The 15,821-nt window shown below is 43.4% G+C and overlaps 1 protein-coding gene across 1 annotated transcript in view; it reads left to right on the top strand.

Moving 5' to 3' along the window:
• The window catches only part of LOC309562077 (coagulation factor XIII B chain-like), a 121,089-nt gene that overhangs the window by 44,489 nt on the left and 60,779 nt on the right, over window positions 1–15,821 (top strand). The window lies entirely within an intron of this gene.

Raw genomic sequence — 15,821 nt, forward strand, 5'->3', positions numbered from 1 at the left:
GTTAAATAACAATATTGGTATTGGGGGGCCACTGGTTTATCACACCAGTTGTTGAAAAAATTGGCCAGGGAGTTTGGCATTGTGTGTATCAGACTTAACTCAGCAAAAGAGGCAATATTGTTGCAGGACACAAATACACTTGTAAAAGTATACTCAGATAACACCCCACTTCAATATGTGTTATTGGGGGCTACTGGTCTATCACACCAATTGTTGAAAAAATTGGCCAGGGAGTTTGGCACTGTGTGTATCAGACTTAACTCAGCAAAAGAGGCAATATTGTAGCAGGACACAAATACACTTGTAAAAGTATACTCAGAAAACACCCCACTTCAATATGTGGTATTGGGGGGCCACTGGTCTATCACACCAGTTGTTCAAAACAGTTTGGCACTGTTTGTAGTATTGCTGCAGCAACGCTCAATTACCACACCTGTCACAATGCTGCACAGTGCACAATAATACTACTAATCCACTATAATATGCTTTCTACAAAGTATATTATTCTGTGGATTACCCCTCTCCCCCCCCCCTTTTTAGTGCATTGCACAGCAATACCAAAAAATTTGCAGCCCTTTAAATTACTTTTGTGGACATTAACAGAGCGATTTGTGTCACTGCAGATGCCGATTTCTAACTGCCCCTAAAGCACAGACTGGATACCTGTCCCTATACTGAAGAGACTGTAATAGACCTATACCGACATTGCGGTCCTTTAAATTACTTTTGTGGACATTAACAGAGCGATTTGTGTCACTGCAGATGCCGATCTCTAACTGCCACTAAAGCACAGACAGGATACCTGACCCTATACTGAAGAGAGACTGGGCCTATACCGAAATACCAGCCCTGAAAAGGACTTTTGTGGACATTAACAGAGCGATTTGTGTGTGACTGCTGCCGATCTCTAACTGCCCCTAAAGCACCGACTGGATACCTGCCCCTAACCTGAGAAGATACTAGCAGACCTATACCGAAATACCAGCCCTGAAAAGGACTTTTGTGGATCTTCACAGAGCTATTTGTGTCTGCCAATCTCTCCCTGATGCATACAGCAGACCTCTCCCTACACTGGCAATAAGCGGAATGTGAAATGGCCGACAGCTCAGGTCTATTTATAGGGTAGGGAGCATGTCCATGTGCTGAAATGTTTTAATTGGCTGTCCCGTTCCACCTGACGGCTGTGTAATGGGTCAAAGTTCTCACCAATGTAAACTAATATGGCCGCCGCGAACAACACCATGTGTTCGCAAATTTGGCTGGTAGCGAACAAGCAAAATTTGCCGCGAACCGACCGCCGGGCAAACCGCAAGGCCATCCCTAATGGAGAAGATGAAAAAGGCGAGTAAGCATGGTGAAGAATTTTGAGCTGCTGCTCCCTCCAAAATTTGTTCTGGATAAATATGCAGGTTGAACGGAAACCATCTAGTAGAAGCTGTTTAGAGCCCATGCAAGATAAGGCTTTGTTCCATGAAGAGCGCAGGAATACTTGTGAATATTTTAAGAGATGAGATTGAATGGGACGGTATACATGGGAGAGTTTGAGGGATTCCAGTGGTAGTAAGTAGGGTTGAGCGAACACGGACTGTATTATTCGTGTTCGTACCGAATAATTGGATTTTTGTTACCCGAACACGGACCCGAAAACTTTACTGTATGTTCGGGTAAAAATCCTTGTGCGGTCATTTTATTTCCGGGTTTTGCATGCATTGGCGTGCTTTTCATGGCGGGCTTTCAACAGCCAATCAACAAGCGTTTAACTGGTGTGCCTAAGCCATCCCAGCCATGCCTACAAATGTATTAGTAGCTGTGATTGGCCGTCTGAAGCATGTAACCAAGTCTTTATAAGTTCGAGGCAGCGCCGCTGCGGCGTCATTCTGCCGTGTACTAGTTCAGGGACAGAGCACACATACGTGCTGGCTGCTGATTAGGGACAGACAGGCAGGCAAAACTCATTTATGTCCGCATAGAATTAAGGGACAGGTCGGAGTGTGTTAGGCAGGGCGAGTTGTAGGCATTTTAGGGAGAGAGTCTGCTGATTTTTAGGGTCAGTGTGTTCTACAAACTACAATCGATATTGCTGTGTGGGGTGGGGTTTGCAGTCACCCGATCTACGATCATCATCTTATCAATCCTTTTAGGGAGAGAGTCTGCTGATTTTTAGGGTCAGTGTGTTCTACAAACTACAGTCGATATTGCTGTGTGGGGTGGGGTTTGCAGTCACCCGATCTACGATCATCATCTTATCAATCCTTTTAGGGAGAGAGTCTGCTGATTTTTAGGGTCAGTGTGTTCTGCAAACTACAATCGATATTGCTGTGTGGGGTGGGATAGGAGATAGGCAGGTGTCAGTGGTCCACATCCATTTTGCTGTGTGTGGGCTGATGTGAACACAATCTTTTTGGGGTGCAGTGAACACATTCTTTTTGGGGTGCAGTGAACACAATCTTTTTTGCCCACTGAGGAGGAGAGAGAAAAGTATATTTCTATCAGTCACTGTGTGCAGCATTTTTCCTTCAGTTGTGCTGTGCTGACTGATCATACACTGCTGTGTTCAGTTCACATGTGCTATTATTGAGTGGTTTCAAAAATCATACACTTTTTTTCTATTTCACTATTCAATATACAGCCTTGGGTTAAAAAAAATTAAATTGTGGCCTGAAGCAGAGCTGAATGATATTTGGGGTTTTTGGGGTTCATCTCATACTTCTGAAGATTTGAGGGTGCTGCCTGTTCCAAACTCCTCCTACTCCTCATCCAGCCTTTTAGGGGTACAAACAATAGTAATTGGGGCCTAGTGTGGTTTTGTACGTGTGAGATACATACACTTTTTTTGATCATATTTCCTATTCCGCTATTCAATAAAAACCTTTGGGGGATCAATTAAATTGCGGGATAGTCTGTGTTGGTACGTGTGAGATCCACCTTTCCAAGTTTTTGGGGTTCATCTCATACTTCTGAAGATTTGAGGGTGCTGCCTGTTCAAAACTCCTCCTACTCCTCATCCTGCCTTTAGGGGTACAAACAATAGTAATTGGGGCCTAGTGTGCTTCTGTACGTGTGAGATACATACACTTTTTTTGATCATATTTCCTATTTCCGCTATTCAATAAAAACCTTTGGGGATCAATTAAATTGCGGGATATTCTGTGTTGGTACGTGTGAGATCCACCTTTCCAAGTTTTTGGGGTTCATCTCATACTTCTGAAGATTTGAGGGTGCTGCCTGTTCCAAACTCCTCCTACTCCTCATCCTGCCTTTAGGGGAACAAACAATAGTAATTGGAGCCTAGTGTGCTTCTGTACGTGTGAGATACATACACTTTTTTTGATCATATTTCCTATTCCGCTATTCAATAAAAACCTTTGGGGGATCAATTAAATTGCGGGATAGTCTGTGTTGGTACGTGTGAGATCCACCTTTCCAAGTTTTTGGGGTTCATCTCATACTTCTGAAGATTTGAGGGTGCTGCCTGTTCCAAACTCCTCCTACTCCTCATCCTGCCTTTAGGGGTACAAACAATAGTAATTGGGGCCTAGTGTGCTTCTGTACGTGTGAGATACATACACTTTTTTTGATCATAGTTCCTATTCCGCTATTCAATAAAAACCTTTGGGGGATCAATTAAATTGCGGGATAGTCTGTGTTGGTACGTGTGAGATCCACCTTTCCAAGTTTTTGGGGTTCATCTCATACTTGTGAAGATTTGAGGGTGCTGCCTGTTCCAAACTCCTCATACTCCTCATCCTGCCTTTAGGGGTACAAACAATAGTAATTGGGGCCTAGTGTGCTTCTGTACGTGTGAGATACATACACTTTTTTTGATCATATTTCCTATTCCGCTATTCAATAAAAACCTTTGGGGATCAATTAAATTGCGGGATAGTCTGTGTTGGTACGTGTGAGATCCACCTTTACAAGTTTTTGGGGTTCATCTCATACTTCTGAAGATTTGAGGGTGCTGCCTGTTCCATACTCCTCCTACTCCTCATCCAGCCTTTTAGGGGTACAAACAATAGTAATTGGGGCCTAGTGTGGTTTTGTACGTGTGAGATACATACACTTTTTTTGATCATATTTCCTATTCCGCTATTCGATAAAAACCTTTGGGGATCAATTAAATTGCGGGATAGTCTGTGTTGGTACGTGTGAGATCCACCTTTTCCAAGTTTTTGGGGTTCATCTCATACTTCTGAAGATTTGAGGGTGCTGCCTGTTCCAAACTCCTCCTACTCCTCATCCAGCCTTTTAGGGGTACAAACAATAGTAATTGGGGCCTAGTGTGCTTCTGTACGTGTGAGATACATACACTTTTTTTGATCATATTTCCTATTCCGCTATTCAATAAAAACCTTTGGGGGATCAATTAAATTGCGGGATAGTCTGTGTTGGTACGTGTGAGATCCACCTTTCCAAGTTTTTGGGGTTCATCTCATACTTCTGAAGATTTGAGGGTGCTGCCTGTTCCAAACTCCTCCTACACCTCATCCTGCCTTTAGGGGTACAAACAATAGTAATTGGGGCCTAGTGTGGATTTGTACGTGTGAGATACATACACTTTTTTTGATCATATTTCCTATTCTGCTATTCAATAAAAACCTTTGGGGATCAATTAAATTGCGGGATAGTCTGTGTTGGTACGTGTGAGATCCAACTTTCTAAGTTTTTGGGGTTCATCTCATACTTCTGAAGATTTGAGGGTGCTGCCTGTTCCAAACTCCTCCTACTCCTCATCCAGCCTTTTAGGGGTACAAACAATAGTAATTGGGGCCTAGTGTGCTTCTGTACGTGTGAGATACATACACTTTTTTTGATCACATTTCCAATTCCGCTATTCAATAAAAACCTTTGGGGGATCAATTAAATTGCGGGATAGTCTGTGTTAGTACGTGTGAGATCCACCTTTCCAAGTTTTTGGGGTTCATCTCATACTTCTGAAGATTTTAGGGTGCTGCCTGTTCCAAACTCCTCCTACTCCTCATCCTGCCTTTAGGGGAACAAACAATAGTAATTGGGGCCTAGTGTGCTTCTGTACGTGTGAGATACATACACTTTTTTTGATCATATTTCCTATTCCGCTATTCAATAAAAACCTTTGGGGGATCAATTAAATTGCGGGATAGTCTGTGTTGGTACGTGTGAGATCCACCTTTCCAAGTTTTTGGGGTTCATCTCATACTTCTGAAGATTTGAGGGTGCTGCCTGTTCCAAACTCCTCCTACTCCTCATCCTGCCTTTAGGGGTACAAACAATAGTAATTGGGGCCTAGTGTGCTTCTGTACGTGTGAGATACATACACTTTTTTTGATCATAGTTCCTATTCCGCTATTCAATAAAAACCTTTGGGGGATCAATTAAATTGCGGGATAGTCTGTGTTGGTACGTGTGAGATCCACCTTTCCAAGTTTTTGGGGTTCATCTCATACTTGTGAAGATTTGAGGGTGCTGCCTGTTCCAAACTCCTCCTACTCCTCATCCTGCCTTTAGGGGTACAAACAATAGTAATTGGGGCCTAGTGTGCTTCTGTACGTGTGAGATACATACACTTTTTTTGATCATAGTTCCTATTCCGCTATTCAATAAAAACCTTTGGGGGATCAATTAAATTGCGGGATAGTCTGTGTTGGTACGTGTGAGATCCACCTTTCCAAGTTTTTGGGGTTCATCTCATACTTGTGAAGATTTGAGGGTGCTGCCTGTTCCAAACTCCTCCTACTCCTCATCCTGCCTTTAGGTGTACAAACAATAGTAATTGGGGCCTAGTGTGCTTCTGTACGTGTGAGATACATACACTTTTTTTGATCATATTTCCTATTCCGCTATTCAATAAAAACCTTTGGGGGATCAATTAAATTGCGGGATAGTCTGTGTTGGTACGTGTGAGATCCACCTTTCCAAGTTTTTGGGGTTCATCTCATACTTCTGAAGATTTGAGGGTGCTGCCTGTTCCAAACTCCTCCTACACCTCATCCTGCCTTTAGGGGTACAAACAATAGTAATTGGGGCCTAGTGTGGATTTGTACGTGTGAGATACATACACTTTTTTTGATCATATTTCCTATTCTGCTATTCAATAAAAACCTTTGGGGATCAATTAAATTGCGGGATAGTCTGTGTTGGTACGTGTGAGATCCAACTTTCTAAGTTTTTGGGGTTCATCTCATACTTCTGAAGATTTGAGGGTGCTGCCTGTTCCAAACTCCTCCTACTCCTCATCCAGCCTTTTAGGGGTACAAACAATAGTAATTGGGGCCTAGTGTGCTTCTGTACGTGTGAGATACATACACTTTTTTTGATCATATTTCCTATTCCGCTATTCAATAAAAACCTTTGGGGGATCAATTAAATTGCGGGATAGTCTGTGTTGGTACGTGTGAGATCCACCTTTCCAAGTTTTTGGGGTTCATCTCATACTTGTGAAGATTTGAGGGTGCTGCCTGTTCCATACTCCTCCTACTCCTCATCCAGCCTTTTAGGGGTACAAACAATAGTAATTGGGGCCTAGTGTGGTTTTGTACGTGTGAGATACATACACTTTTTTTGATCATATTTCCTATTCCGCTATTTGATAAAAACCTTTGGGGATCAATTAAATTGCGGGATAGTATGTGTTGGTACGTGTGAGATCCACCTTTTCCAAGTTTTTGGGGTTCATCTTATACTTCTGAAGATTTGAGGGTGCTGCCTGTTCCAAACTCCTCCTACTCCTCATCCAGCCTTTTAGGGGTACAAACAATAGTAATTGGGGCCTAGTGTGCTTCTGTACGTGTGAGATACATACACTTTTTTTGATCATATTTCCTATTCCGCTATTCAATAAAAACCTTTGGGGATCAATTAAATTGCGGGATAGTCTGTGTTGGTACGTGTGAGATCCAACTTTCTAAGTTTTTGGGGTTCATCTCATACTTCTGAAGATTTGAGGGTGCTGCCTGTTCCAAACTCCTCCTACTCCTCATCCAGCCTTTTAGGGGTACAAACAATAGTAATTGGGGCCTAGTGTGCTTCTGTACGTGTGAGATACATACACTTTTTTTGATCACATTTCCAATTCCGCTATTCAATAAAAACCTTTGGGGGATCAATTAAATTGCGGGATAGTCTGTGTTAGTACGTGTGAGATCCACCTTTCCAAGTTTTTGGGGTTCATCTCATACTTCTGAAGATTTTAGGGTGCTGCCTGTTCCAAACTCCTCCTACTCCTCATCCTGCCTTTAGGGGAACAAACAATAGTAATTGGGGCCTAGTGTGCTTCTGTACGTGTGAGATACATACACTTTTTTTGATCATATTTCCTATTCCGCTATTCAATAAAAACCTTTGGGGGATCAATTAAATTGCGGGATAGTCTGTGTTGGTACGTGTGAGATCCACCTTTCCAAGTTTTTGGGGTTCATCTCATACTTCTGAAGATTTGAGGGTGCTGCCTGTTCCAAACTCCTCCTACTCCTCATCCTGCCTTTAGGGGTACAAACAATAGTAATTGGGGCCTAGTGTGCTTCTGTACGTGTGAGATACATACACTTTTTTTGATCATAGTTCCTATTCCGCTATTCAATAAAAACCTTTGGGGGATCAATTAAATTGCGGGATAGTCTGTGTTGGTACGTGTGAGATCCACCTTTCCAAGTTTTTGGGGTTCATCTCATACTTGTGAAGATTTGAGGGTGCTGCCTGTTCCAAACTCCTCCTACTCCTCATCCTGCCTTTAGGTGTACAAACAATAGTAATTGGGGCCTAGTGTGCTTCTGTACGTGTGAGATACATACACTTTTTTTGATCATATTTCCTATTCCGCTATTCAATAAAAACCTTTGGGGGATCAATTAAATTGCGGGATAGTCTGTGTTGGTACGTGTGAGATCCACCTTTCCAAGTTTTTGGGGTTCATCTCATACTTCTGAAGATTTGAGGGTGCTGCCTATTCCAAACTCCTCCTACACCTCATCCTGCCTTTAGGGGTACAAACAATAGTAATTGGGGCCTAGTGTGGATTTGTACGTGTGAGATACATACACTTTTTTTGATCATATTTCCTATTCTGCTATTCAATAAAAACCTTTGGGGATCAATTAAATTGCGGGATAGTCTGTGTTGGTACGTGTGAGATCCACCTTTCCAAGTTTTTGGGGTTCATCTCATACTTGTGAAGATTTGAGGGTGCTGCCTGTTCCATACTCCTCCTACTCCTCATCCAGCCTTTTAGGGGTACAAACAATAGTAATTGGGGCCTAGTGTGCTTCTGTACGTGTGAGATACATACACTTTTTTTGATCATATTTCCTATTCCGCTATTCAATAAAAACCTTTGGGGATCAATTAAATTGCGGGATAGTATGTGTTGGTACGTGTGAGATCCAACTTTCTAAGTTTTTGGGGTTCATCTCATACTTCTGAAGATTTGAGGGTGCTGCCTGTTCCAAACTCCTCCTACTCCTCATCCAGCCTTTTAGGGGTACAAACAATAGTAATTGGGGCCTAGTGTGCTTCTGTACGTGTGAGATACATACACTTTTTTTGATCACATTTCCAATTCCGCTATTCAATAAAAACCTTTGGGGGATCAATTAAATTGCGGGATAGTCTGTGTTAGTACGTGTGAGATCCACCTTTCCAAGTTTTTGGGGTTCATCTCATACTTCTGAAGATTTTAGGGTGCTGCCTGTTCCAAACTCCTCCTACTCCTCATCCTGCCTTTAGGGGAACAAACAATAGTAATTGGGGCCTAGTGTGCTTCTGTACGTGTGAGATACATACACTTTTTTTGATCATATTTCCTATTCCGCTATTCAATAAAAACCTTTGGGGGATCAATTAAATTGCGGGATAGTCTGTGTTGGTACGTGTGAGATCCACCTTTCCAAGTTTTTGGGGTTCATCTCATACTTCTGAAGATTTGAGGGTGCTGCCTGTTCCAAACTCCTCCTACTCCTCATCCTGCCTTTAGGGGTACAAACAATAGTAATTGGGGCCTAGTGTGCTTCTGTACGTGTGAGATACATACACTTTTTTTGATCATAGTTCCTATTCCGCTATTCAATAAAAACCTTTGGGGGATCAATTAAATTGCGGGATAGTCTGTGTTGGTACGTGTGAGATCCACCTTTCCAAGTTTTTGGGGTTCATCTCATACTTGTGAAGATTTGAGGGTGCTGCCTGTTCCAAACTCCTCCTACTCCTCATCCTGCCTTTAGGTGTACAAACAATAGTAATTGGGGCCTAGTGTGCTTCTGTACGTGTGAGATACATACACTTTTTTTGATCATATTTCCTATTCCGCTATTCAATAAAAACCTTTGGGGGATCAATTAAATTGCGGGATAGTCTGTGTTGGTACGTGTGAGATCCACCTTTCCAAGTTTTTGGGGTTCATCTCATACTTCTGAAGATTTGAGGGTGCTGCCTGTTCCAAACTCCTCCTACACCTCATCCTGCCTTTAGGGGTACAAACAATAGTAATTGGGGCCTAGTGTGGATTTGTACGTGTGAGATACATACACTTTTTTTGATTATATTTCCTATTCTGCTATTCAATAAAAACCTTTGGGGATCAATTAAATTGCGGGATAGTCTGTGTTGGTACGTGTGAGATCCAACTTTCTAAGTTTTTGGGGTTCATCTCATACTTCTGAAGATTTGAGGGTGCTGCCTGTTCCAAACTCCTCCTACTCCTCATCCAGCCTTTTAGGGGTACAAACAATAGTAATTGGGGCCTAGTGTGCTTCTGTACGTGTGAGATACATACACTTTTTTTGATCACATTTCCAATTCCGCTATTCAATAAAAACCTTTGGGGGATCAATTAAATTGCGGGATAGTCTGTGTTAGTACGTGTGAGATCCACCTTTCCAAGTTTTTGGGGTTCATCTCATACTTCTGAAGATTTTAGGGTGCTGCCTGTTCCAAACTCCTCCTACTCCTCATCCTGCCTTTAGGGGAACAAACAATAGTAATTGGGGCCTAGTGTGCTTCTGTACGTGTGAGATACATACACTTTTTTTGATCATATTTCCTATTCCGCTATTCAATAAAAACCTTTGGGGGATCAATTAAATTGCGGGATAGTCTGTGTTGGTACGTGTGAGATCCACCTTTCCAAGTTTTTGGGGTTCATCTCATACTTCTGAAGATTTGAGGGTGCTGCCTGTTCCAAACTCCTCCTACTCCTCATCCTGCCTTTAGGGGTACAAACAATAGTAATTGGGGCCTAGTGTGCTTCTGTACGTGTGAGATACATACACTTTTTTTGATCATATTTCCTATTCTGCTATTCAATAAAAACCTTTGGGGGATCAATTAAATTGCGGGATAGTCTGTGTTGGTACGTGTGAGATCCACCTTTCCAAGTTTTTGGGGTTCATCTCATACTTGTGAAGATTTGAGGGTGCTGCCTGTTCCATACTCCTCCTACTCCTCATCCAGCCTTTTAGGGGTACAAACAATAGTAATTGGGGCCTAGTGTGGTTTTGTACGTGTGAGATACATACACTTTTTTTGATCATATTTCCTATTCCGCTATTCGATAAAAACCTTTGGGGATCAATTAAATTGCGGGATAGTATGTGTTGGTACGTGTGAGATCCACCTTTTCCAAGTTTTTGGGGTTCATCTTATACTTCTGAAGATTTGAGGGTGCTGCCTGTTCCAAACTCCTCCTACTCCTCATCCAGCCTTTTAGGGGTACAAACAATAGTAATTGGGGCCTAGTGTGCTTCTGTACGTGTGAGATACATACACTTTTTTTGATCATATTTCCTATTCCGCTATTCAATAAAAACCTTTGGGGATCAATTAAATTGCGGGATAGTCTGTGTTGGTACGTGTGAGATCCAACTTTCTAAGTTTTTGGGGTTCATCTCATACTTCTGAAGATTTGAGGGTGCTGCCTGTTCCAAACTCCTCCTACTCCTCATCCAGCCTTTTAGGGGTACAAACAATAGTGATTGGGGCCTAGTGTGTTTCTGTACGTGTGAGATACATACACTTTTTTTGATCACATTTCCAATTCCGCTATTCAATAAAAACCTTTGGGGGATCAATTAAATTGCGGGATAGTCTGTGTTAGTACGTGTGAGATCCACCTTTCCAAGTTTTTGGGGTTCATCTCATACTTCTGAAGATTTTAGGGTGCTGCCTGTTCCAAACTCCTCCTACTCCTCATCCTGCCTTTAGGGGAACAAACAATAGTAATTGGGGCCTAGTGTGCTTCTGTACGTGTGAGATACATACACTTTTTTTGATCATATTTCCTATTCCGCTATTCAATAAAAACCTTTGGGGGATCAATTAAATTGCGGGATAGTCTGTGTTGGTACGTGTGAGATCCACCTTTCCAAGTTTTTGGGGTTCATCTCATACTTCTGAAGATTTGAGGGTGCTGCCTGTTCCAAACTCCTCCTACTCCTCATCCTGCCTTTAGGGGTACAAACAATAGTAATTGGGGCCTAGTGTGCTTCTGTACGTGTGAGATACATACACTTTTTTTGATCATAGTTCCTATTCCGCTATTCAATAAAAACCTTTGGGGGATCAATTAAATTGCGGGATAGTCTGTGTTGGTACGTGTGAGATCCACCTTTCCAAGTTTTTGGGGTTCATCTCATACTTGTGAAGATTTGAGGGTGCTGCCTGTTCTAAACTCCTCCTACTCCTCATCCTGCCTTTAGGGGTACAAACAATAGTAATTGGGGCCTAGTGTGCTTCTGTACGTGTGAGATACATACACTTTTTTTGATCATAGTTCCTATTCCGCTATTCAATAAAAACCTTTGGGGGATCAATTAAATTGCGGGATAGTCTGTGTTGGTACGTGTGAGATCCACCTTTCCAAGTTTTTGGGGTTCATCTCATACTTCTGAAGATTTGAGGGTGCTGCCTGTTCCAAACTCCTCCTACTCCTCATCCTGCCTTTAGGGGTACAAACAATAGTAATTGGGGCCTAGTGTGCTTCTGTACGTGTGAGATACATACACTTTTTTTGATCATAGTTCCTATTCCGCTATTCAATAAAAACCTTTGGGGGATCAATTAAATTGCGGGATAGTCTGTGTTGGTACGTGTGAGATCCACCTTTCCAAGTTTTTGGGGTTCATCTCATACTTGTGAAGATTTGAGGGTGCTGCCTGTTCCAAACTCCTCCTACTCCTCATCCTGCCTTTAGGTGTACAAACAATAGTAATTGGGGCCTAGTGTGCTTCTGTACGTGTGAGATACATACACTTTTTTTGATCATATTTCCTATTCCGCTATTCAATAAAAACCTTTGGGGGATCAATTAAATTGCGGGATAGTCTGTGTTGGTACGTGTGAGATCCACCTTTCCAAGTTTTTGGGGTTCAACTCATACTTCTGAAGATTTGAGGGTGCTGCCTGTTCCAAACTCCTCCTACACCTCATCCTGCCTTTAGGGGTACAAACAATAGTAATTGGGGCCTAGTGTGGATTTGTACGTGTGAGATACATACACTTTTTTTGATCATATTTCCTATTCTGCTATTCAATAAAAACCTTTGGGGATCAATTAAATTGCGGGATAGTCTGTGTTGGTACGTGTGAGATCCAACTTTCTAAGTTTTTGGGGTTCATCTCATACTTCTGAAGATTTTAGGGTGCTGCCTGTTCCAAACTCCTCCTACTCCTCATCCAGCCTTTTAGGGGTACAAACAATAGTAATTGGGGCCTAGTGTGCTTCTGTACGTGTGAGATACATACACTTTTTTTGATCATATTTCCTATTCCGCTATTCAATAAAAACCTTTGGGGGATCAATTAAATTGCGGGATAGTCTGTGTTGGTACGTGTGAGATCCACCTTTCCAAGTTTTTGGGGTTCATCTCATACTTCTGAAGATTTGAGGGTGCTGCCTGTTCCAAACTCCTCCTACTCCTCATCCTGCCTTTAGGGGTACAAACAATAGTAATTGGGGCCTAGTGTGCTTCTGTACGTGTGAGATACATACACTTTTTTTGATCATAGTTCCTATTCCGCTATTCAATAAAAACCTTTGGGGGATCAATTAAATTGCGGGATAGTCTGTGTTGGTACGTGTGAGATCCACCTTTCCAAGTTTTTGGGGTTCATCTCATACTTGTGAAGATTTGAGGGTGCTGCCTGTTCCATACTCCTCCTATTCCTCATCCTGCCTTTAGGGGTACAAACAATAGTAATTGGGGCCTAGTGTGCTTCTGTACGTGTGAGATACATACACTTTTTTTGATCATATTTCCTATTCCGCTATTCGATAAAAACCTTTGGGGATCAATTAAATTGCGGGATAGTATGTGTCGGTACGTGTGAGATACACCTTTCCAATTTTTGGGGCGCATCTCATACTGCCGAGGATTTGAGGGTGCTTTAGTCTGCCTCCTGCCTGTTCCGAACTCCTCCTACTCCTCATCCTGCCTTTAGGGTACAAAAAATTGTAATCGGGGCCTAGATTGTGTTTGTACGTGTGAGATACACCGTTTTGTAAAATTTTTTCCTATTCCGCTATTCAATATACACCCTGTTTGAGTGTAAAAAATTAAATTGCGGGATAGTCTGTATCGGTACATGTGAGATACACCTTTTTAAATTTGTTTGGCGCATCTCCTTCTACCGCCGAGGATTGCAGGGCGCGTCAGTTTGCCTCCTGTTCCCAACTCCTCCTACTCCTCTTCCTCATCCTGCCTTTAGGGTACAAAAAATTGTAATCGGGGCCTAGTCTGTGTTTGTACGTGTGAGATACACCGTATTATAACATTTTTCCTATTCCGCTATTCAATATACACCCTTTTGGAGTGTAAGAAAATTAAATTACGGCATAGTCTGTATCGGTACGTGTGAGATACACCTTTTAAATTTGTTTGGCGCATCTCCTTCCACCGCTAAGGATTGCAGGGCGCTTCAGTTTGCCTCCTGTTCCCAACTCCTCCTACTCCTCTTCCTCATCCTCCCTTTAGGGTACAAAAATTTTTAATCGGGGACTAGTCTGTGTTTGTACGTGTGAGATGCACCGTTTTTTTATCCTTTTTCCTATTCCGCTATTCAATATACACCCTTTTGGGGTAAAAAACATTAAATTGCGGCATAGTTTGCATATTTGACTGTCAGATACACCCGTGCGATACTGTTGTTGTTTTGTTCCGCTATTCAATAAACACCTTTCTAGGGCAAGATCATAAATTACAGAAATAGGAGGAGACCGCCAAATAGGGGCCGTGGCCTGGGTCGTGGTGCTGCTGGAAGAGCTCCTGTTGCAAGGAGAGGACGTGGTCGATCTGTGCCAGCTACATGCACAAGTGAAACACCTTCCACAAGTGTGAGTAGGCGATAGAACCTGCAGCAGTAATTGGTAGGGCATAATGCGCCTCTAGACGTGATGAGGCCTGAAGAAGTACAGGCGATAGTAGATTGGGTTGCTGACAGTGCCTCCAGTTCCTTCACATTGTCTCCCAACCAGTCTACTGCAGAAAGGTCAGAGTTGGCACCTGTAGCCAATGTCCAACCGTTTTTCACCTCACCCCCTTGGAAATCGGGCAAGCAGTCTGAGCCCCAATCCATACAGCAGTCTCTTGTTCTTTTTGAGGACTCTGTCAGCAGGGTTTCCCAGGGCCATCCACCTAGCCCTGTCCCAGAAGTGGAAGAGATTGAGTGCAGCAATGCCCAACCACTTATTTCTCAAGATGAGTACATGCAAGGACCATCGCAGCACGTCTCCGATGATGACGAAACGCAGGTGCCAACTGCTGCGGCGTTCAGAATTGTGGAGACCGACAAGGAGGGCAGGGGTGAAGACTGGGTGGAAGATGATGTGGAGGACGATGAGGTCCTCGACCCCACATGGAATGAACGTCATGCAGGTGACCTGAGTAGTTTGGAGGAAGAGGCGGTGGTCGCACAGAGCCACCAGCACAGCAGAAGAGGGAGCAGGGTGCAGAAGCGGAGCGGCCGTGCCCTAGACACTACGCCCGCTACTGCCCAACGCAGCAAGGGAACGAGCGCACCAAAGTCAGCTCAAAGGAGTTCTCTAGCATGGAAGTTCTTTAGAAAATGTGCTGATGACAGGACACGAGTGGTTTGCACCCTGTGCAATCAGAGCCTGAAGCGAGGCATAAACCTTCTCAACCTGAGCAAAACCTGCATAATCAGCCATCTAAGTGCAAAGAACAAGCTGCAGTGGAGTAGACACCTTCAAAACCAAGAAACGTCTCTGGCTCATCCTGCTTCCTCGCTTGCTGCAGTCTCGGCCGCTCCAGCCACATCTGTAGTGATACCGGCACCTGCCACCCCGCAAACAGACGATCTGTCAGCAACACCACCACCTGGGTCACCAACAACCATCTCCACAATGTCCCGTGGAAGCGTTCAGCTTTCCATCTCCCAAACACTTGAGAGGAAGAGGAAGTACCCCCCTACCCACCTGCGATCCCTGGCCCTGAATGCCAGCATTTCAAAATTCTTGGCCTTTGAAATGCTGTCATTCCGTCTGGTGGAGACGCACAGTTTTAAAAACCTTATGTCGGTGGCTGTCCCATAGTACGTCGTGCCCAGCCGCCACTACTTTTCCAGGCAAGCCATCCCTTCCCTGCACAACCAAGTGGGGGAAAAAATCAGGTGTGCACTGCGCAACGCCATCTCTGGCAAGATCCACCTAACTACCGATACGTGGACCAGTAAGCACGGTCAGGGGCGTTATATCTCCCTAACGGCACACTGGGTAAATGCAGTGGCGGATGGGCCTGAGGCGGATAGCAATTTGGCACATGTCCTTCGACCACCGAGGATTGCAGGGCGCTTCAATTTGCCTCCTGTTCCTAACTCCTCCTACTCCGCTTCCTCAT

This window comes from Pelophylax lessonae, assembly GCF_965119305.1.
Source record: "Pelophylax lessonae genome assembly, chromosome: 8".
In the NCBI taxonomy this organism is placed as follows: Eukaryota; Metazoa; Chordata; class Amphibia; order Anura; family Ranidae; genus Pelophylax; species Pelophylax lessonae.